We start from the raw sequence: 25,180 nt of genomic DNA, 5'->3' as shown, positions 1-25,180 counted from the left end.
ATTTACAAAACAGAAACAGACTCATAGACTTAGAGAACAAACTCACGGTTACCAGCGGGGAAGGGTGGGCAAAGGAATAGATTGGGAGTTTGGGACTGACACGTACACACTGCTATATTTAAAAGAAATAACCAACAAGGACCTACTGCATAGCACAGGGAACTCTGCTCAATATTCTGTACTAACCTTAATGGGAAAAGAATTTGAAAAAGAACAGATACATGTATATGTATAACTGAATCACTTTGCTGTACACCTGAAACTAACACAACATTGTTAATCAATGACACTCCAATATAAAATAAAATTTTTAAAAAAAGAAAGTTTTAAATTACATTTCTATTGGACAGTCATGGGCTACAACCTACTTGTCCTATTAAGTGTATCTTTCGCATTTACACGTACATTTCTTTAAGTTTCTGGGAAGGTAGGTGAGAAGGAATTCTTTTCTCCGTTACTTAGAGAAACTGAGAATTGAAGTGATTTGCCCAAGGACTTTCTCAACATAACATGTACCCATGTAGAAGGAAAGAAATTCAAAGAGAACAGAAGACCTCATAATAAAAGACAGCAGCCTTCCACCTCCTTACAGTTCTCAGAGGCAAACCCCATGTTTCCCGGTGCATCACCCCGCCTTCACCAGAACAATGCACAGTCCATAAAAGAGGCAGCAATCCTCAGACTTGCTCAATTCCCCAAGCACAGTCTGTGGCTCGTAACAAGAACTCAGGGGTTTTCCAAAGAGAGGGAAGAATAAGTCTTCCGGAAGCAAGGGGTCTTTTTCCGTACCTGGATCTGGGCACGGCGGCTGCCCTGGTTTGCAGCACAGGGTAATGGAAACATGAGCATCGCTCCGTGCGTCGGGATTCTCTCACCTTTTTGAACCAGGGATTCTTCTCAGAAGAGAACATGGTCTTCCCAGAGTCTGGCATGAATTTATCAAAAATAAGGAGATCTGGGAGGGAGGGAGACGCAAGCGGGAAGAGATATGGGAACATATGCATATGTATAGCTGATTCACTTTGTTATAAAGCAGAAACTAACACACCATTGTAAAGCAATTATACCCCAATAAAGATGTTAAAATAATAAATTAATTTAAAAATAAGGAGATCTGAAGATCAAAGTGAGCCTACAATATCATGAGAAAGATTAACTCCTACCTTGGCAAGCTTTTTTTCTGTAAAGGACCAGATACTAAATATTTTAGGCTTTGGGGACTATGTGGTCTCTGTTGCAACTAGTCACCTCTGCCTGTGGTTACACAAAGGCAGTGGTAAGCAATATATAAATGAATGGGGATGACTGTTTTCCAATACAACTTTCTTTGTAACAACAGGCAGAGGGCAGCCAGTTTTGCCAAACGGCTGTAGTCTGCCAACCCCCGGATTAAGGCTTCTAGTAGAAACCACACCCAAGTCACAAAGAGCCAACAAAGTTTGCACAAGAAGAGGAAATACAGATTAACGCTGAGGGGCATTATCCATAGACGACAGCAATTAGAGGACTATCTGAGGAAAAGGACGGCAGGCTAAAGCAAGACGGTGAGAAGACGCCTGGATTTTTATGAAGCAATGCTGACAGTGGGATGGCAGCCCTGGCAAGGGGTATATCCTGAGGGCTCACCTTGAGATGCTGGGTGGAGAAAGGAAAGGAAAGGAAAGGAAAAGTAGCCGGAAGAGGCTGTTAAGGCTGGCGGGGGTTTTCTCCACAATGGGAAAGAGGTGCACATCTTTGTGAAAAGAGGTTAGTCAAGAGGAATGATTAAGTCATTTGGGAAAACAGGAGCACTTGGTATCACAAAGGGCTGAAAAGGTCTGCCTGGATGAGAAGGGGCAGCACTTCTTATTTTAATAAAGAAATGAGAATTGAGCTGGCCTCGGGCTCCTGATTACAATCTGTTTCTCTGTTTTCCGTCCTTCCTCCGACATCACCTCCCTTTCATCATCACAGCTTAGTGCGATATTGGCCTTTCTTTCTAGAGAAAGAGGAATCCATGTCAGTCATCTCCCCATCTTCGTATTTCCTCACTTGATGCACTCCTAAGAGGAGGTGACCAATACTCATCTCACTAGAACACGAGGCCAGAGACAGGGAAGCACGTGTGTCCCAGAATATATAACAGGGCCACAGGGCTGCTTTATCTCCAAGCCTCAGTTTCAGATTGAATTAAAAACCATCCCAATTGAAGAGAGCACCTGGCAAAAGGTTGGTCTCCCACGTGAGTGGATGAGCATGAAATATGGCTGGTGGCAGTTACCCTCTCTGAGCGTCTGCAGTCACAGGATAAATGGAGATGACTGATTTCCCTGAATAAAGCTGGGTTTGCATTCAAGATAAATGGCCAGGCAAGGTGAGGCTGGATGATGAATGAGCTGGGATTAGCATTGCCAGCGTGATGGAGAAAGGCTTTCCATTCCTGACACTTAACATCATTACTCCTGGTAAACATCTGCCACAATGAATCACGCCACCCCTCTGTTTGCTCTGAGTACTTCGCTCGGATCTCAATCTGAGTGCTGAGTCTAGACTCCCTTCTATTACCCATAGTGTATAAAGGCCTGTCTTTCCACTGGACTGTGATTCCTTTGAGAGCAGGGACTATTTTAACTAAGTTTCTATCACAGTGGAATTTCTGTATAATGGTGGTTTGGGGGACAGCAATCTAAGACAGCATAAGGAAAGACTCTGTGGGCTGGGTTTGCATTGCAGACTCATTTTCTTTTAGATTTTACAGTTCCCTAGGCAGCTTTAGGTGGTAGGTGATGGTGGAATAGTAAATCTCTGGTAAGCCAGAGATCCTTGGCACCCAAAGTGTCCCCAGAATGTCTTGTACATACGTGGTTGAACTGAATATGTTGACATTTTACCTGAATTTCTTTAAATGTTAAGGGAATGAAGGAAATGTTTTTTACCCAACACACCCTTCTCGTGTGAAGAGTTGCTTCATATGATAGGAAGATGTATTTTGATGAGGTCTGATGACCACGTCCTTCTAACGCCAATACAGTCTGTCTGCAGGGGCTGGCCTTTAGAGTTGCTGAGTGTAGGTATGTGATTTAGGGCTGGGAACTCAGACAAGGCTGAGTCACTCACTACAATAGAGATAAGGGGCATGAAGGGATAGGAGTGACAGCTTGAGGAAAGCCAAGCTGAACCAGCCAGCATGGGCAATACATCGAAAAGCAGAGAAAGAATTCCCACACCCCTCTAAACACACACACACACACACACACACACACACACACATACACACCCTCTCCTCTAATGACACAATTGAAAATGGATTTTGAAGAGTAGAAATATCTGAAGAGCATTTGTATCTATTTCCTGAGATGTCTAAAAGGTAATCCCTCTGCTGCAGTCATAGTGACCTAAACTACAAAGATTTGTGCTCCCCAGTGTGAAAGGACTGAGTTAATGCAGAAAAGTAACTACCCAGACAGAGACTCCATATGGCTAGTTCTTGCCAAGAGAATGTGGGTGAACTGGGATGTGGCCTTCTGGGATGAGATGGTTCAATCTTGGGTGCTCCGTCCTCTAGGTCAGAAGTTGGCAATTTTTTCGGTAAAGGGCAGTCGTTTTCTCAGTCTACACAGTCTCTACTACAAATACTCAACTCTGCCACCTTAGCAAAAAAGCAGCTGTAGGAACATATGGGCACAGCTGTGTGCCCACAAAACTTACGGACATTGAAATCTGAATTTCATATACTTTTCACGTCATGAACTAGCATGCTTCTTTTAATATTTTTTTTCAACCACTGAAAAAATGTGAAAACCATCCTTAGTTTGCAGGCCATACAGAAACTAGTGGTGGGCTGGATTTGGCCTGTGAGCCTTAGGTTGCCACCCTGCTCTAGGTGTTCTCTCTCAGCCCACATGACTCACGTTCCTGGGATACAGGAGTCTGAGGTCCCAGGGAGCAGTGGAATGACAGGATGGAAGTGGAATCGCCCAGGTAGCTGCTCAAGACACCTCCCCAAGTAGGAATGACTTCGGGCGAGCAAGAAGCAAACCTTTACTTTGACCAGCCATTGAGATTTGGGGGTTGTTTGTTACAGGAGCTGGCGTTGCTTCTTTTAACAACCTCCCTCCCCCATCTCTTGCCTCAATGAAAGGCAGTAATTTCTACATTGCTCAAAGCATTGTTTATAAAGGCTTTCTCTTCTATTTTATTATTTGTTTTTTCTTTTTCTCTCTTCTATTTTAAATCATCTCCAAGGAATATACACCAACACCGCATTTACCTGCACAGCTGCCCCATCTCCCTGACTACCTGCTGCATTTCTTAACAGCAGTTGTTTGGAACTTACTCCACGTTCTCTCAAACCATCAGAGCCAACTTTCTCTCTCTCCCTCTATTTTCTACAAATCCAGGTCCATCTTCCCTAATAAATTCCTCTCTTCATCTGTCACCAGTGTCCTCATTTCCTTAAAATGCCTTTGAATCCGTGTTAATTCTTCCTCTTTCAAAGAAGGAGGCCCCTTACCCTTGGACAAGGGGGTCTGGTCTCTCTCTCTTCCTCTCCCCCTCTCTCTCTGTCTCTCAACAGCATCTTTATCCTCTCTGCTTCTAGTCGATTCTTTCCTTCTGCCTTCAGATGCTATAATCTTTCTTATCCTTTAAAGTAAAAACAGAGGAAAACTGTTTCTTTGAACCCTACTAACTTCTCAAGCTTATGACTTCTCTCTTTTAAAAATAGACTACGTTTTAGAGTAGTTTTATGTTCATAGCAAAATTGAGCAGAAGGCACAGACTGCCTATATGTCTCCTGAGCCAACACGTGTGCAGCCTCCCCCATTATCAATACCCCCTCAAGAGTGATGCATTTGTTACAACTGATGAACCTATGCTGGCACATCATAATCACCCAGAGTCCACGGTTTACATGCAGGTGCACTCTTGGTCTTGTGCATTCTATGGGTTTGCACAAATGGATGCTGACATGTATGTACCATTAGAGTATCATACTGAATAACTTCACTGCCCTAAAATCCTGTGTGCTCCCCCTATCCATCCCTCCCTTCCCTCTGATTCTTGGAAACTACTGATCTTTTCACTGTCTCCATAGTTCGACCTTTTCCAGAATGTTCTATATTCGGAATCATACCATATGTAGTCTTGTCAGACTGGCTTCTTTCACTTAGGGATTTACATTTAAGTTCCTCCATATCTTTTCATGGTTTGAGAGCTCATGTCTTTTTGGAGCTGAATAATATTCCATTATCGGGGTTAGGGTTAGCGTTAAGGTACCACAGTTTATTTATCCATTCACTGAAGGACATCTTGTGGCTATGACTTCTCTTGACAAACAGTAAGATTTTTGAGCCAATGCTTGCTATACAGCCTCTTGTTCTCTTTTGCACTAAAAGGGGCGATTGGGACTGACACACATACACTATTGATACTACGTATAAAATAGATAACTAATGAGAACATACTGTAGAGCACAGGGAACTCTACTCAGTGCTCTGTGGTGACCTAAAGGGGAAGGAAATCCAAAAAAAGGGGCTATATGTATACGTATAGCTGATTCACTTTGCTGTACAGCAGGAACTAACACAACACTATAAAGCAACTACACTCCAATAAAAATTAGAGAAAAAGAAGAATCAGTCCTGTTCCACTGTAACAGCTCTTGAGGTCACTGATGATTTCTAGGCTGATGTATCCATCACAGTTTGTGCAGCCCTCAATGCCCTACAACACTAAGTAGCCTAGGTCAGGGGTGGTCCAGCTTGTTATGCATCACCTTGAGCCTGTATGAAGTTAGTTATTTGTTAGCCATTGGTTCTGTGTATTTACAGGTTCAGCAGAGGAAAGCTAGATTAGACATGAACTTGAGTGTTGATTCAGGTGAGAGAGAAGTCTATGCCAATTGCTAGAGATGTCATCCATGCACAAGTGTGCTCTTGTGAATTAAAGTGACTGTGATATTTAATCAACTCTGATAAAGCCAACTGCTTCAGGAAACAGAGGGAAAAAATGGGTGAAAGCAGGAGAAATGCCGGGAAGTATGAGGAAAAAGAAAAAAGTACTTATCAATGTACCTCTGTCATAGTATTAATATACTATTAGGTTCAATCCAATGAAATCATCAATATTCAACATTTTGACCTACAAAAATAACGTCATATGGTTCAATCTATTGTGAAGTATCTGTTTTTTCCAACAGCCTGCATTTAAAGGTCTGAAACTTATTTATATTATATCCCTAAAGCTTGGCATGTCATGGGGTCTATGTGTGTTGAACTGAATCAGAATTCAGTTGAAGGCAATGACTGTATGTCAGGAAATCTGTAGTCACGTCTTAGCTCTGCCACAACTATCCACGTCAACTTAGATAACATGCCCTTGGTCTGAGTCAGTGTTCTTTTATGGTAAAATGGGATGCTTCCTGTAATATCTCCCTCAAACTGTTCTTGTGAGGATCAAATAACATTGCAATACGGTAGCATTTTGTCAACTATAAAAAAGTTGGTACATTGGTACAACCACTAGGGAGAACAGTATGGAGGTTCCTTAAAAAACTAAAAATAGAACTACCATATGATCCACCAATCCCACTCCTAGGCATATATCTAAAGAAAACCATAATTTGAAAAGATACATGCACACCAAAGTTCATAGCAGCACTATTCACAATAGCCAAGACATGGAAGCAACCTAAATGTCCATCGGCAGAGGAACGGATAAAGAAGATGTGGTACATATATACAATATACACGGGAATATTACTCAGCCATAAAAAAGAATGAAATAATGCCATTTACAGCAACATGGATGGACCTAGAGATCATCATACTAAGTGAAATAAGACAGACAGAGAAAGACAAATATAACATGGTATTCCTTATATGTGGGATCTAAAAAAAAATGATACAAATGAACTTATTTACAAAATAGAAATAGACTCACAGACATAGAGAACAAACTTATGGTTACCAATGGGAAAGGTCGGGGGTGGGGAAGGATAAATTAGGAGTTTGGGATCAACGTATACACACTACTATATAAAAAATAGATAAACAACAAGAACCTATTGTATAGCACAGGAAACTCTATTCAATATTCTGTAATAACCTATATGGGAAAGGAATCTGAAAAAGAATGAAGATATATAGATAGATAGATAGATAGATAAAACTGTGTCACTTTGCTGTACACCTGAAACTAACAAAATATTGTAAATCAACTATACTCATATGATATAAAAATTATATTAAAAAAATAAAATGATAATCTGGGAGCTTCTGGGCTGGTGAACTCTTTTTTTTTTTTGAATATGTGAATTTTATTTTATTTATTTTTTTATGCAGCAGGATCTTATTAGTTATCCATTTTATACATATTAGTGTATATATGTCAATCCCAATCTCCCAATTCATCAAAATGAATCATCCAAAATGAAAATAAATAAGGAAACACAAGCTTTAAATGACACATTAAACAAGATGGAATAAATTGATATTTATAGGACATTCCATCCAAAAACAACAGAATACACTTTCTTTGCAGGTGCTCAGGGTACATTCTCCAGGATGAATCATATCTAGCATCACAAATCAAGCCATGGTAAATTTAAGAAAACTGAAATTGTATAAAGTATCTTTTCTGACCCTAACACTATGAGACTAGATATCAATTACAGGAAAAAACTGTAAAAAATACAAACACATGGAGGCTAAACAGTACACTACTAAATAACCAAGAGATCACTGAAGAAATCAAAGAGGAAATCAAAAAATACCTAGAAACAAGAGACAATGAAAACACGACAACCCAAAACCTATGGGATGCAGCAAAAGCAGTTCTAAGGGGGAAGTTTATAGCAATATAATCCTACCTCAGGAAACAAGAAAAAATCTCAAATAAACAGCCTACCCTTACACCTAAAGCAATTAGAGAAAGAACAAAAACCCAAAAGTTAGCAGAAGGAAAGAAATCATAAAGATCAGATCAGAAATAAATTAAAAAGAAATGATGGAAACGATAGCAAAGGTCAATAAAAGTAAAAGCTGGTTCTTTGAGAAGATAAACAAAATTGATAAACCATCAGCCAGACTCATCAAGAAAAAAAGGGAGAAGACTCAAATCAACAGAATTAGAAATGAAAAAGGAGAAGTAACAACTGACTCTGCAGAAATACAAAGGATCATGAGAGATTACTACAGGCAACTATATACCAATAAAATGGACAACCTGGAAGAAATGAACAAATTCTTAGAAGAGCACAACCTTCTGAGACTGAACCAGGAAGAAATAGAAAATATAAACAGACTAATCACAAGCACTGAAATTGAAACTGTGATTAAAAATCTTCCAACAAACAAAAGCCCAGGACCAGATGGCTTCACAGGTGAATTCAATAAAACATTTAGAGAAGAGCTAACACCCATCCTTCTCAAACTCTTCCAAAATATAGCAGAGGGAGGAACACTCCCAAACTCATTCTACGAGGCCACCATCACCCTGATACCAAAACCGCACAAAGATGCCACAAAAAAAGAAAACTACAGGCCAATATCACTGATGAACACAGATGCAAAAAGCCTCAACAAAATACTAGCAAACAGAATCCAACAGCACATTAAAAGGATCATACACCATGATCAAGGGGGGTTTATCCCAGGAATGCAAGGATTCTTCAATATGCATATATCAATCAATGTGATACACCATATTAACAAATTGAAGAAGAAAAACCATATGATCATCTCAATAGATGCAGAGAAAGCTTTTGACAAAATTCAACACCCATTTATGATAAAAACCCTCCAGAAAGTAGGCATAGAGGGAACCTACCTTAACATAATGAAGGCCACATATGACAAGCCCACAGCCAGCGTCGTTCTCAATGGTGAAAAACTGAAAGCATTTCCACTAATATCAGGAACAAGACAAGGCTGTCCACTCTCACCGTTATTATTCAACATAGTTTTGGAAGCTTTAGCCATAGCAATCACAGATGAAAAAGAAATAAAAGGAACCCAAATCAGAAAAGAAGAAGTTAAACTGTCACTGTTTGCAGATGACATGATACTACAAATAGAGAATCCTAAAGATGCTACCAGAAAACTATTAGAGCTAATCAATGAATTGGGTAAAGGAGCAAGATACAAAATTAACGCACAGAAATCTCCTGCATTTCTGTACACTAATGATGAAAAATCTGAAGGAGAAATTAAGGAAACACTCCCATTACCATTGCAACAAAAAGAATAAAGTACCTAGGAATAAGCCTACCTAAGGAGACAAATGACCTGTATGCGGAAAACTATAAGACACTGATGAAAGAAATTAAAGATGATACAGACAGATGGAGAGATATACCACATTCTTGGATTGGAAGAATCAGCATTGTGAAAATGACTATACTACCCAAAGCAATCTACAGATTCAATGCAATCCCTGTCAAACTACCAATGGCATTTTTCACAGAACTAGAACAAAAAATTTCACAACTTGTATGGAAAACAAAAGACCCCGAATAGCCAAAGCAATCTTGAGGGAAAAAAATGGAGCTTGAGGAATCAGGCTCCCAGACTTCAGACTATACTACAAAGCTACAGTAATCAAGACAGTATGGTACTGGCACAAAAACAGAAATATAAATCAATGGAACAGGATAGAAAGGCCAGAGGTAAACCCACGCACATATGGTCACTCTCTCTTTGACAAAGGAAGCAAGAATATACAATGGAGAAAAGACAGCCTCTTCAATAAGTGGTGCTGGGAAAACTGGACAGCTACCTGTAAAAGAATGAAATTAGAACACTCCCTAACACCATACACAAAAATAAACTCAAAATGGATTAAAGACCTAAATGTAAGTCCAGACACTATCAAACTCCTAGAGGAAAACATAGGCAGAACACTCTATGACATACATCACAGCAAGATCCTTTTTGACCCACCTCATAGAGAAATGGAAATAAAAACAAAAATAAACAAATGGGACCTAATGAAACTTCAGAGCTTTTGCACAGCAAAGGAAACCATAAACAAGACCAAAAGACAACCTTCAGAATGGGAGAAAATATTTGCAAATGAAGCAACTGACAAAGGATTAAGCTCCAAAACTTACAAGTAGCTCATGCAGCTCAATATCCAAAAGACAAACAACCCAATCCAAAAATGGGTAGAAGACCTAAAAAGCCATTTCTCCAAAGAAGATATACAGATTGCCAACAAACACAGGAAAGGATACTAAACATCACTAATCATTAGGGAAATGCAAATCAAAACTACAATGAGGTATCACCTCACACTGGTCAAAATGGCCATCATCAAAAAATCTACAAACAGTAAATGCTGGAGAGGGTGTGGAGAAAAGGGAACCCTCTTGCACTGTTGGTGGGAATGTAAAGTGATGCCGCCACTGTGGAGAACAGTATGGAGGTGCCTTAAAAAACTAAAAATAGAACTACCATATGACCCAGCAATCTCACTACTGGGCATGTACCCTGAGCAAACCATAATTCAAAAAGAGTCATGCACCACAATGTTCACTGCAGCACTATTTACAATAGCCAGGTCATGGAAGCAACCCAAGTATCCATCGACAAATGAGTGTTTAAAGAAGATGTGGCACATATATACAATGGAATATTACTCAGCCATAAAAGGAAATGAAATTGAGTTATTTGTAGTGAGGCGGATGGACCCAGAGTCTGTCATACAGAGTGAAGTAAATCAGAAAGAGAAAAATCAATACCATATGCTAACACATACATATGGAATTTTTAAAAAATGGTTCTGTAGAACCTAGGGGCATGAGACAAATAAAGATGCAGATGTAGAGAATGGACTTGAGGTCATGGGGTGGGGGAAGGGTAAGCTGGGACGATGTGAGAGAGTGGCATTGACATATATACATTACCAAATGTAAAACAGATAGCTAGCGGGAAGCAGCTGCATAGCACAGGGAGATCAGCTTGGTGCTTTGTGACCATCTAGAGGGATGGGATAGGGAGGGTGGGAGGGAGACGCAAGAGGGAGGGGATACGGGGATATATGTGTATGTATGTACAGCTGATTCATTTTGTTATACAGCAGAAACTAATGCAACATTGTAAAGCAATTATACTCCAATAAAGATGTTAAAAAAGAAATACAACACGATAATCTTTAAAAAAGCTATTGCTCTTTATGGATTTTTATATAATTTATAGCCAGGATTCATTCATTATAGATACTGATGAACTAACATGGGAATGAGAAAATACTCCCATTGTGACCAGGCCACATTCTCCTATTTCGCAGATAAGTAAAATGAGACTGAGAAGGGGCATAATGCAGGTCACATACTTGGATCTAAAACCTGGATCGTCTGCTTATGCCCTCTCCCTTCCTGAATCACCTAAACCCACCGAGCTACAAACTCCACTCTACTTTTTTAGGTAGGGCTTTTTTTTTTTAAAAAAAAACTACACTATTTCTATACCTAACTGAAAACTGTTTGACCCTGAGAAGCTTACAAGTAAGATTTTCAACACAGAAATATCCCATCATCAGCTCCTTTAGGCTAAGGATTCTTCCAGATGTCACTTGGTGATTTGCTCACGCCTTCCAGCCAAGCCCATCCAAGCACAGATTGACCCCACCCTCCAGTTTGCAAAAGATCTCCTGGATGCTCTCTGCTGCCTAATTGAAAGCTTCTTGACTCATTTCCAAGGAATCCTTTTCACCTCCATTTTATTAAAATCTTTTAATCATATTACAACCTTTCAAGAAGACGTGGACTGCAACAGAGGAATAGAGCCAATCTATTTTGTATCATCAAAGTCCTTAAATGATGAAGATGTGAAATACCAATTTCTCTTTTTTCCCCCCATTCATCATTGTGCCATTGTGCAGGAGGATTATTGAGGCTAATTGAAGCCTCTTACATTTTTCTGCTATTGATGTGGGTTTAGCTGAAGTGGAATGAAACATATCATATATGAAGGGAGATTACTTTTACAAATTAAACCAATGTATCTTACTGAGTTCTATTTCCAGAAATGTGACCTTATTACATTTCATAATTAAAAATGAGAGCAATAAAGGCATGCTAGCCAACATGACTTCTAATAACGCCTGCTGGATTTGAATTAAGTTTGGTCTTGACCATTAAAACATCACAAGGTACCCTGTGGGGACCATGATGAAAAGCTCCTGTTGTACCCATCGTTCCTGGCTGTTCCAGACGAGATAGCAGCCTGCCTGGTCCTTAGTAAACAAAATGCTCTCGAGTATTTTATAACATTTTTATTTTATACTTATGAAAGGAGGAAAATGGGGCTCTCAGTATGGCTGCCTCTCAGATGAGAGAGAAGGAAAGGAAGAGATAAGGGGAGAAGGAGAGAAAGGCAGGCAGGCTTGGAATCCAGTTCATTTTGAAGAGCGGGAACCACTGGGAAAGCAGGAAAGGAGAACCTGAAGGCAAGAATTTAGGAGGGCGGGAGCTGGGAGAGGCTGCCTGACAGAAGATGGAGGGTTGAGAGGATCACGGATGATCGGGGTTGGGGAACGTGAAGTTCTAGGAAGATAAATCGGAAATGTTTAGAGCATCATGAAAGAGGCTGCATCATGAAAGGGAAGGACTTGGGGGGATAAGCCAAATGACTCAATGAAAAAGTATAAAGTTGTGAACACCCCTATGTTCACAGCAGCACTATTCACAGTTGCCAAGACATGGAAGCAACATAAATGTCCATCGACAGATGAATGGATAAAGAAGATGTGGTACATATATATATATATACAACGGAATGTTACTCAGCCATAAAAAAGAATGAAATAATCCCATCTGCAGCAACATGGATGGAACTAGAGATTATCATACTAAGTGAAGTCAGAAAGAGAAAGACAAATACCATATGACATCACTTATATGTGGAATCTGAAATATGACACAAATGAATTTATCTATGAAACAGAAACAGACTCACAGACATACAGACTGGTGGTTGCCAAGGAAGGGGAAGGGGGTGGGGCAGGGATGGATTGGGAGTTTGGGGTTAGCAGGTGCAAACTGGTATATATAGCATGGATAAACAACAAGGTCCTACTGTACAGCACAGGGAACTATATTCAATATCCTGTGAGAAACCATAATGGAAAAGAATATTTTAACAAGAATGTGTATGTATATATATATATGTATATATATATATATATATATATATATATACACATGTGTATATATGTATAACTGAACCACTTTGCTGTACAGCAGAAATTAACATAATATTGTAAATCAACTATACTTCAATTTTTAAAAAAAGTATAAGGTTGTTCACATTTGCCAGGTAAGCAGAATAATGCAAAACTCTGAAGCCCGTGGTTTCTCCTGGAATGGCTTCCCCTTCCTACTGTAATATTTAATAGCTGATGCATTCAGGACAGCAGGTCTCACACTGTTGTTAACAGACTTAAAGCTGTGGAAGGACATAAGTAGGGGAACCAAAGGAGAAAACACTGAGACTGCAAATCAAGTCTCCATGCAGAGACCCACTGGAACACTCTCTCCAGTCCACAGTTGCTCTCCATTTATGGTTTCCCACGGTAGGGGTGGTTAAAATGCTTTTTTTTTTTTTGGGTGATACGCGGGCCTCTCACTACTGTGGCCTCTCCCGTTGCGGAGCACAGGCTCCGGACGCGCAGGCTCAGCGGCCATGGCTCACGGGCCCAGCCGCTCCGCGGCATGTGGGATCTTCCCGGAACGGGGCACGAACCTGTGTCCCCTGCATCGGCAGGCGGACTCTCAACCACTGCGCCGCCAGGGAAGCCCAGTTAAAACGCCTTTAATGCTCGGTGTCCAGCAAAGCTCAATCTTAGACAAAGTAAATTTCAAATACTTCCAGAGTCTCAGAAACAAACCTGCACTTGAGAATCCCACGTCTCCAGCACCTTCCTTGCATTGCTCTGCAGTGCAGGATGCATTGGCCATACTTTTAAACACCAAACGGCCGCAGACGATCTGTGATCTGGGAGATGGATGAGATTTCAAGTTTTACCTTGTCCAGTCTCAAACAACCCAGCTCACTAAGGTGTGTTGCCCTCAACAGCAGACAAGTTGTCAAGTTAGAACACAGTAGGGGCTAAGCCTCAGGTTGCCGACATTCTTACCCTGCTTACAGGCTTTGTCAGCTCAAGAAGTTTCTTTAAACAGTTCCTCATCTGTAAAATATGAATATTGACAGTATCTACTTTATGGAGGTGTGGTGACAATTAGACGAAATAATCCATGGAAAGTATGCTGAGCTCTAGGTCTGACAAATAGCAAATATTTAATGATTGGTAGATGTTACCACCGTTGCTGTACTTGTTATTACTACTGTTACAACTTCTTCTTCTTTTTTTTTTTTACACCTTCTATTCTCATCATTAGACTGCTTTCCCAGCATCTCTTCCCTGGGCATGACCCCTTTCTTGACCATTTATCTGACTGTGATTGGAGTAACTGTGTTTATACAATGGTACTTGCCTTCTATAACCACCTGCAACCTCCACTATAGTTTATGTCCCAGGAGTTGTGTGTTCTTCCGAGCTCCATCAGTGGGTCCCTTCTGAGTAAATTTTAATTCCAAAACAGTCAATTCAGACTTCTCTTTGTGGCTGAATCCGTGGCATGTTAGAGACGGGCGATGTCACTGGCTATTTTCTATCATGCAGGAAACAGAGAAATGTGGTCCACGGCAGGGTTCTCAACCTTTATCCAACACCAGAATCACCAGGAGGGCTTGTTAAAACACATGTTGCTGGCCCCTACCCTTGTTTCTGATTCTGGGACAGAGTCTGAGAATATGCATTTGTAACAAGTTTCCTGATAATGTGGACACTTTGGAAACCCCTGATCCATAGCAAGAGAGAAGAATAAAAGCCATATGTTGAACAAATCAAAGATAGATAGATAGATGGATAGATAGATAAAGATAGATAATAGATGGATACATAGATGGAAAGAAAGATGGAAGGAAGGGAGGGAGGGAGGGAGGGAGGGAGGGAGGGAGGGAGGGAGGGAGGGAGGGAAAGAAGAAAGAAAATATTCTGGTTTATTCAGAGAGATTCAATCTGTTCCCGAGGCTCAGGTGCTTCTGTCTTCTGACTTCATGAAATACCCCAGGAGCACTGCAATAAATTTCTGGCCTAAGTTAGCTTGGTGTTTTTGCAACCTGAAACATCGTGAAAGAGGTTTTGGTGGGCAGTGCAGTCTCCCGTACTTGAAAAGCAATTCCTCATGTTTCACTTCAAACTTCCAGATCGTATCTACGTCCACACCCTGTGCGGACCAGAAGGAACCTAATCTTCAGAACAAGATGAAAGCCTCAGAATGAAGGTAAGGAGGTCTCCCTTTAGGAAGACGTCATCACCAAGCTATGTGATGCCCGTGTGATTCCCCATGAATCCAGGGTAAGGACCGTTGCGCTGGCCCATCAGGAAGTGAGGCTCCTAAGGTGATTCCCATCCAAGGCCCATGTTTGTGGGGCCTCATGGCAGCCTGGCACATGGGATGGGGCCTGGGCATTGGCCCTGAGACAGACTTAGACTTGACCTCCAGGTATGCCATTACTAGCTGTGTGACCCTGGGGAAGTTACTCAACATTTCTGAGCTTCAGTTACCTCAACTGTTAAGTGAATTAAATAACAGCGGCACTTCATAGATTTGTAATCCTGCTGATGGATAAGCTATGGAAAACACCCCCTGTTGTTTCTGGAGCTTTTGTGGAAGGTACAGAAGCATCCTAATCGTCTTCATTAGGGAGGATGGAGGAAGAGGGCAGCAAGAGTATAAGAAGTTACACAGAAAACAGAATGGGGGGCTTCCCTGGGGTCCAGTGGTAAAGACCCCACGCCTCCACTGCAGGGGGCACGGGTTAGATCCCCAGTCGGGGAACTAAGATCCCACAGCCCACACGGCATGGCCAAAAGAAAAAAAAAATAACAAACAAACAAAAAAGCCCAGAACGTTTACAGTTGTGTGTTGGGTCATCAATGAGGCCAGACGGTTCATCTGGGCTTTTTCCATGCCCCCTCCCCTCCCCCAACCACATCAAACTCTACTGCTTGGAGAAGCAGCTGCAGGACCCCAGCTCTTACTTATAATTATTATTATATTTCCGATCCCTGGCCTTTGTTTATTTCATTGCACTCAGTGACTCCAATTCTTGTTCAGAGCACAGGGTAACCAAAGCCTCCTCTGCCCGGGCACAAACAGATCACCTCCAGAGAAGCCCTGGATGCTTCGGTTTCCTCGTCAGGTCCCTGATACAGACAGCCCTGGAAGGCGGCTGATTCACCAGCTCTGCCCTACAGCATGGTGAGCAGACAGCAGAGGGCCCCCAGTCAGGAGTATCCCCTGCTGTCTTCCCTGATTTCTCACCCTCGTGGGAAGTTTCCTGAGCCTAATCGGCTGTGTCACACCAGCCGAGACCTACCAGGTATAACGCAAAAGTAATCAGGCTGGTTTTTAAAGAATAAACATTCCAGAACCTTGACATCCTGATGTGTGCTGCCCCCAAGGTGTTGTCCTGGATAGAATCCCTTCACGCCCCCAAAGCCACAGCATGTCCCCTACAATATTGTTATTGGTGGCAAATCCTCATTTTCTCAGAGTGGATTTTATTTTGGAAACTAGGTTAAAGGAGGGTGATCAAGCAGGGTGATCGCACTTTGGGTAATAGACAAGCGTGACTTTGAGACTGATTTTTCTGGGCACGTATCATAAACCGATTCTGAGAGAAATCAGAAACACAGGCGTATGAGCTTTCCCAAATATGCTTCCTTCCTGAGTGAATGAGGAGTGACTAATAAGAAGATGCATATAATCTTTCAGTACATATGCTCACAACTAGACTGTATGGCCAACATCTGGGGAAGAGAAAACAGACACCCAGAGCACGAGGCTATCCAGCCTCGCGGAGGTCGAGTATGGCAGCGTCAGGGTCAGACTTCCCTGGCCGCAGATGCTCCCACGCTGGGATGAACCCAGGGCCCCTTTCTCAGCTGCCCTTCCCTCTGCTCATCCCCTGCATCTCTCTCTTCTCTGAAGCTCAGCTTCCTACCTATCACCTTCCACCTGCTAAAAACACGGAGTCAGGGTAACTTCGCCTAACAAAAGAAAACTTTCAGACAAGCCCTCATGAAAAGAGAGTTTTCACAGTGTTAAATTCAAGACACAGCAATCGCCCCAGTTCTTCTCAGAAATCACCCAAAGCAACAAGCAAACAACTGAAAATCAAGCAAGCCTGTCTGAAGCTCCGTCTTTGATGTCTGCACGAGACATCAGTAACTTAAAATTATAATACAGTCAGTTCTTGTTATTTACGGATGTCATGTTCTATAAGGTCACCGAGAACACTGGATTAGCAAATACTGAACCACTGCTCCTAAGAGAAGCACAGGGTGAGGGTCCTGCAAGCTTCTGGTCACAACGTTTTCATCCACTGGTCAATACGTAACCTTGTTTTATGCATGTCTCTGTTGAAAATCTCCTTATTTCATATATATCGTTGATTCACCAACATTAAACTCATAGCCAACAGCTATGTGACTCCTGCCTGGTTGAAGCTCATCTCACACACACAGTTCCTCCATGAGGGCCCATCACAGCCTTCTTGCCCTTAGAGACACTCAACAACACTTCAGCTCTATGCTTCGGGGCCATTTTATTTTATTTTATTACGTTTGGCCACACTGAGTGGCTTGCAGGATCTTAGTTCTCCAACCAGGGATTGAACCCGGGCCCTCGGAGGTGAAAGCGTAGCGTCCTAACCACTGGACCACCAGGGAAGTTCCCCCTTTTAAAAAAAAAAATTTTTTTTTCAGGGCATTTTGAACAGCAAACTCACCAAAAAGCAGCTCAAAAATGCAAAAAACACGGTACTCAAGAGACCATTTAAACAGACACTTTATAGGAAGACGGAATGTTCTTCAACCTCAGCTGGGAGCGCGTGTGTCGGGTGATTTAAAATTTTTACCAGTCTGAGTATGTCCATGGCTGACCACAAAAGTGCCACAAGTATTGATTTGGGGGTTATGAATCAATTTTAGTGAGAAGGCAAATTCACAACTATAGAATCTGTGAATAGGGAGGATCAACTGGATGTAAGGAAGTGAGATGAAGGTCAATCAGACTTGGGAGAAGGGTCAGAGAGGGGAGCCAAAGCAACACATCTCACACAAAGCTGGGAGAGCACAACTGTCCAAGAGAAGCAGGGTGGTGGGGACAAAACCAAGAGCGCTTTGTTTGGAAGAAAGGGGACGAATGAGCAGACTGGTAGGGGAAGCTTCTTTCAACGTGGTCAGGTAGTAGGTGGCAACAGTTAGATGGGGCGGGATGACGAATGGCACGGACAAGTGGCTCTGCAGGCAGTGGCCGGCGGATGGCCAGGGAAGAGAAGCAAGACCTGTGCACGAGCAGCAGCCTTTCGCTGCCACCCTGGCTGGCTGGAGACAAGCACATGCTAGAAGAGCTCGCTCACCCTGAAAACCCATGATCGTGAGGAGAACTCCTGAAGCCTGCGGGGTCACCCCTCCCCCGCCACCTAACCCCGGGAACTCGTGCAGGGAGTTCTGCCCAGGGGCTGAAGATGTAAACTTAGTAGTTATTTGGTCTCTTGATAACATGTGAAAAACCATGGAGCTGAGCGCACAGAAAGGTCACCTGCAGAGTCTAATTCCCCTTGTCTGGGGCCCCAGCCTCATGGCATGTAGAAACCTTCCCAGATGGTGCTGATGGGCAGGCAGAGTTGAGAGCAACCAGTCCCGGGAAGAAAAGAGGAATCTCAACCCAACTCGGAGGCAGTCCACACTAGACATGGGTTTGAGAAGTAGAGGCCACTGAAGAAAAGGAAAGGCAGGGATGAAAGGGTTTTGAGGGGAGGCGAGGTTCATGGGACCGCCTGCCGCCCAGCGAATCAGGTGAGGTTAGACCAGCACCAAAGGGTCTGGCAAGAGGAGGCAGCTTGCAACCTTGACGAGAGTGACAGGGACAGAAGCCAGATTGGAGTGAGCTGAAGTGGAAACAGCACCACAGTGACAGTTTTGAGTTCTGCTCTGAATACATGAGCGTAAATGATGTAGCAGCTGCTGAAGGGGCTGGGGGGAAGGGAGAGCTTTTGACTACACGGATGCGAATGGCCTGACTGAAAAGAAAAATTCCACGATGAAGGATAAAAGTGGGATAGCTGTAGCAGTGATGCCCCTGAGAAAGCAAGAGGAGATGCAGCCCAGATGTGCAGTGACCGTCCTTCGATGGGGGCCTTGGAACCGTCACGGAAGGTGCAGGGTAGCCCAACTAATCAAGGCAGGTCTGTAAATCTGGTGATAGGAACGTGAGGGAGTCCCCATCTGATGTCTTCTATAAATATTTACTTATATCAATAAGATCATACAGTAAGGAGATAATATTTTGAAGTCTGTTTTGGTCACCCCATTGGCTGTACCATGGACATATTTTCATGTCAATAAATGGGCATTGCCGAGTATTCCTTTGTGTAATTGACCATATTTTATTTAATCAATACTCTTGCAGGAGTGAGCTGATTTTTTTCTCCATCTTTTGATAAATATTCTTTTTGCTTTCTGTTTGTTTTTAACCTTCTCTCTCTCTGATAATAAACATTTTTACACATTTTTAAAAATTATTTTCCTCAGGATAAATTTCTAAGGATGGGATTTCTATAAAAATCATCCTTTGTTATTAATCAACTTTCCTGTCTCCAATATTTTCATTGCTCCTTTGGGCAACAAGGATTCTACTTTATACAACACAAAGGATATAATCACCACTTTCTTTAAACTTTTTATGCTAGGTAAAAATGTTTGCAGTTGACGGGACTTTACAGGCCTCTTTTAATATACTGTGGTCTCACAGATTGCTTGGACTTCATGTGAACTTTCTTACTAACTGTTGACTTGAAAAAGCAGCAAGCAGCTTCTCATTTTTCTGCTAACACAACTGTCAACAAGGAGCTGACTGGCCCACCTTGAAAAATACCAGTTCTGGAAGTTGAAAGGCACTGCGGTTTAAATTTGCAAGGACAATTTCTCCTCTCCTTTGCATGAGCCCCAACACACACACACACTTCTTGTTGTCTTCTTTCCTCTGTTCCTTTGTGTCAGTCTCACATGTGGAATTCTTGACTCTCCAAAACTGACCGGAAGTCCTCTGAAGGTAAGACTTGTGCCAAACTTGACTCAAATGCTCCTGACCCCCTCCACCCAAAAGCATTTTTCAGTTCTTGAAGTAACACTGAATCTGTGAATTCTCCCCTCACCCTCATTACGCCTGAAAGCTACTCTGCAGAAGGACTCTCCACTATTTCTTTTGAATCCTTTACATTGTCTGGGATAGAAGCACAAGCTGATTGCCTCTTGGTCTAAAACTCTTAGCAGCCAAAGATGCTACACGAGCCAGTATCTGTTCCTAACGTCAAAGATGAATGAGCTTTGCAAAATGCACATCTGATCAGCTCCCAATGTTGCCTAAAGCCCTGCAAAGATTGTCCATTGCTCCTGGAATAAAGACAGTCCTCCCTATGAGGACCTACAATGACCCTCCCGCTCTCTGGTCCTGGATCTCTCCACATCATCCCTTGCTCTCTGAAAACCATTTGCATAGGTCTTGTTTCAGTCTCTCGAGTAAGCCTTGTACTCTTCTCCTCAAAGGTGGTTCCCTTTACAGTGAATTCTGCTGACGTCTGTCTTGCCTGGTTAGCTATGCCTCATCCTTCAGATCTCCGCGTACGTGTCACTTCTACAAGGAAGCCTCTGCTACCCCAGATAAGGCTGAATCTCCCTATTATAGGTCTCCATAGTGCCATGTGATTCCCCTGTAGTCCTTCCTGACGGCTGAAATTTTATATATATTTCTGTGCTTGTTTGATCAATGTCTGTGTCCCTTACCAGAGTGTAATTTTCATGAAAGCCAGGAGGGTGTCTGTTTCCTTCACTATTACATGTCTATTATCAAGTACAGCATCCAAGAGGCATTTGTTGAATGAACAAATGAATGAATGGCTAAAACGGAGAGTCACAGCCTTTCAGAGCTAGAGATGGGTAGCTGAAGAACTGACCTTGCAGTGGTGGTGTAGGGAAAACAGGGACCAAAGATCATCTAGAGAAAACCTTCTTAACAAGGGTGCATCAGAAGGCTGCAGAGAATCAAACAATGTGCTGTCACTGTATAAAATTTTGTTCATACACTTTTTTTGTGGCAACAGAGTCCACTGCATTCATTAAATATTCAAGTGGGTCCTGACTCTCCAAAAACATGAAAAACCATTAGTCTAATCAAGTTGTTTTTTTTTTTAATAAATGTATTTATTTAGTTATTTATGGCTGTGTTGGGTCTTCGCTGCTTCGTGCAGGCTTCCTCTAGTTGAGGCGAGCGGGGGCTATTCTTCATTGTGGTGCACAGGCTTCTCACTGCAGTGGCTTCTCTTGTTGCAGAGCACAGGCTCTAGGCACGCGGGCTTCAGTAGTTGTGGCACGTGGGCTCAGTAGTTGTGACTCACGGGCTCTAGAGCACAGGCTCAGTAGCTGTGGCGCACGGGCTTAGCTGCTCCGCGGCATGTGGGACCTTCCCGGACCAGGGCTCGAACCCGTGTCCCCTGCATTGGCAGGCGGATTCTTAACCACTGCACCACCAGGGAAGTCCCTCTAATCCAGTTTTTAAACAAGAACTAGATATATGTCCAGAACTGGAATTGGGTCCCTTGAAATTCCAGCTAGTGCCCTATCCATTGCCTTTTGACCAAACAGTAGTCATCACCATCATCATCTAAAACATATGTTTCTGTGAGCTCCTGATTCTTTGAAGATCCACTGAGCAAAGTTAACTCTTTGAAGCTCTGGGCTGCCCTAGCGTCTGGTAAGGTGAGAGCTGGCTGGCTGTCCTCGGCCGTCCAGCCTCTCTCCTCTCCGTGAATCCTCACCAGCAGAGAGTGTGCAGCCCAGGGCTTTTCACCCTCCGTTGGCCTCTTGTTCCTAACTAATGAAGCCTCGTGCCCTTGTTGGGCCTTGTTTCTACAAGGCTGGACACCTTCTTTTAACAGAACGTACTTGAAAAACAAGATATTTTTCTTTGTACCAGAAACAAATGGTGATTAATGTGCTCGTTGTAATTAATCTGCTGTGACAGATTAGTGGTGTCGCAGCAGTTTCTTTGCTGCTGTGGGAGCCTTCCTGGATAGGACAGCTGGTGAGAGGGGACACCAAATTCAATTTGTTCCTCATTTGCATACATATGACAACCATCTGTGCTAATAGCCCTGCAATGTCTCCATTAGGCCCTATGGTAGCGTCAGCCTCTCCGGTGCGCTCCCTGTTAGACCTGGAAGTGGGGGAGCTCAGAGCGTAAATATTTGTAGAGGAAAAGGGTGGGCTTGATGGAGCACAATCAACCGAGTCCCCTTTCATCAGAGGTTAAGCATTAAACACGGGCTGAAATCCCTCTCACCCATAGGAGGGGACCTTCTTTTGAGAACGTCTGTTTTCATCCGAAGCTTCTGGGCTCTGTTCTCAAAGATCCCATTGAATTGCTGACCGTCTATTCCCTAACATCCAGTCACTCGAACCAGCTTCATTTTGGTAAAGACCTCTTTTTTTTTAACTGGCCTGTTTACTCAAAAACTATTCATGGTAGTGTGTATATATACTACTAGATATAAAATAGATAACTAATAAGGATCTACTGTATAGCACAGGGAACTCTACTCAATACTCTGTAATGGCCTATATGGGAAAAGGATCTAAAGAACAGTAGATATATGTATAACTGATTCACTTTGCTGTACAGCAGAAACTAACATAACATTGTAAATCAACTATACTCTGATAAAAATTAATTAAAAAAAAACACAAAACCAAAACATATTCATGGAATATCTACAAAGTTTGGGCACTCTTCTAGGTGGAAGAGAAACAGAGCTCACAGGAGTGAAAAGGTTTTTGGTTCATGGCGCTTACATGCAGGACTGAACCCTGACAACAGACAAACAAACAAGAAAAGTTACATGCAGTGCTTTGTTCTAAGCAGAGAATCGAAACAGGTTGCAAGGTGGCGTGGAAAAGATAGTAGGTGTTGACAATGTTAGATTTGGTGGCCCAAGGAGTTCTGGCCAGGCCTCCAGACTCCAGACTCCTCCTCCAGCGTTGAAGGCAAATGTGTGAGAAATCAGAACGAGGTGTGAGAGGGAGTTACTCATTCAGCCAGTCAACAAATGGCGAAGCTGAAGAACAAGTGAATTAACAGTGCCTTTCTGTGACCAAAGCCCGGTTTGATAAGATAGGGGAGGCCATTACCTAAGAAACATTGCTGCCACACATTCCAATGACTCTGCATCCTAAGGAAAAAGTCATCTTTAGCACAAGAGATGTCCTTTTAAATGTTATCAGCCAAAAAAATAGATGGGGGGGAGCATGTAAACCAGACCACGAAAATGTAATGTAGAGTCTACAAATTAATAAGCTGGTGGCATGATCAGATTGAAATGGCATGAAATCAAATGATAGGTAGCTGTCCTTATGGTGCATCGTAGCTTCTGGAGTCACAGAGATTGAGTACAAATGTGGGGCAAGCTTACAGCATGGTGAACATAGCAATCTGTCTTGGTGGCTCCCAATTCGGCCCCAGAAGCTTTGCTAACACCGCATCCTGGAAGCCAGTAACAGTCACTCTGCGGAGTGTTGTAGATAAAATGGATTTGCTCAAGCAGCCCCCTTGGAGGCCTTCCGACGGGTTCACACCTAATCACGATCCCCAAACTAAACCACTTTTGTTGTCAAGTAGAACATAGAAAACTGAAACCAAGGTAAAAGAAAGCCCTTCTCCCTAGAAAAGAAAACCTGGGCCACTGGCTCCCTAACCCCTTTCCCCTAAACTCCATCTGGGTCCCGACGGATCCTGCAAGGTGGAGGTGAAAAGGGTGGTGGTCTGCTTCCCCAGCAGGAAGGAGCCTTGGATTAGCCCCGATACTTCTGTGACATGAATTCAAAGGAGAGCAGTATCAGCAAGGAAAAGACAGACATTCTCAACAAAGAAAGGCCTTGCAGAAAGTAACCTTGTATGAGGAGACAGAGGGTTCCGGTTATCAGTGACAACGTAACGAACCACCCTCCAAATGTAATGCCTTTTAAAAAACCATGTATTATTCTCCATTCTGTGGCTTAGATGGGTGGTTCTACTTCTTTGGTGTTGGCAGGTGTATTTCAATAACTGGAAAGTCCAAAATGGCCACACCATGTAGCTGGCAACTGATGTTCTCTGTCACCTGGGTGCTCAGCAGGGGCTGCTGGTGGAGGTTCTTGCTTCACCTCTACTGGGTCCTTTCCAAACAGCTGCTTGGTCTTCCTCACAACATGGCAGCTTCTTTCCAAGAAGGAAACTGAGGCAGCTGTCAATCTTCAAGGTCTTGGTCTGAAAGCACTAGAATGTTACTGTAACTATATTCTCTTGGCCAAAAACAGTTATAGGGGCAGCCTAGATTCAAAGGGAAGGAAAATAAGCTCTACCTCTTGATTTGAGGATCCCCACACCCAGTCAATCTACTTGTGACACACACATGGAAACTGGATCTTGTCATTTCATTTTCATAAGCCTTTAAAGGTCATTCATTGCTCTTTCACCGTGATTCACATGCCCTACCTGGCTTTCAAATTCCATAATCCAATATGACCGGTATCATGGGAAGAAGAGAAGAGACACAGAGACACACAGGGAGAAGATGGCCATGTGATGACAGAGGATCCTGGAAGAGACCATCTCTGAACACTTGTAGCCGTAATGAACTCGTTATCTGACTCCACACCTCGCCATTCTGGTGTATTCCTGTGCTCCAGTCCACACTTATGCCCCTCTTCCTCTACAGTATTGTCATATGGTGAAGGCAATACATGGGAAAGAGAGGGCTTGCCCTCCTGCAATTACATATAGTGATGTGCTGACTATGTACACCTACATGAATTTAAGGAGTGATCAGAAGGTCAGAAAGAATGACTCTCTCTATACCAGCTTCTGGTTTTGAACACGTATTACTCCCCAAGCTGCAGTGACAAGGGCATATATATTGTAGAAAACCATCAAGAGCCATTTTCATCTAATCAAGTTTTTAATAAACCCAATTTCCACTCCATCTTCTGACATTTACTGAAAGCGTGAGTAAATAGTTGACTTTATTTTTTAAAA

This window comes from Phocoena sinus, chromosome 20 (genome assembly GCF_008692025.1).
Source record: "Phocoena sinus isolate mPhoSin1 chromosome 20, mPhoSin1.pri, whole genome shotgun sequence".
Taxonomy (NCBI): domain Eukaryota; kingdom Metazoa; phylum Chordata; class Mammalia; order Artiodactyla; family Phocoenidae; genus Phocoena; species Phocoena sinus.
The sequence above is the reverse complement of the archived record's forward strand: the minus strand, read 5'-3'. Positions refer to the sequence as shown.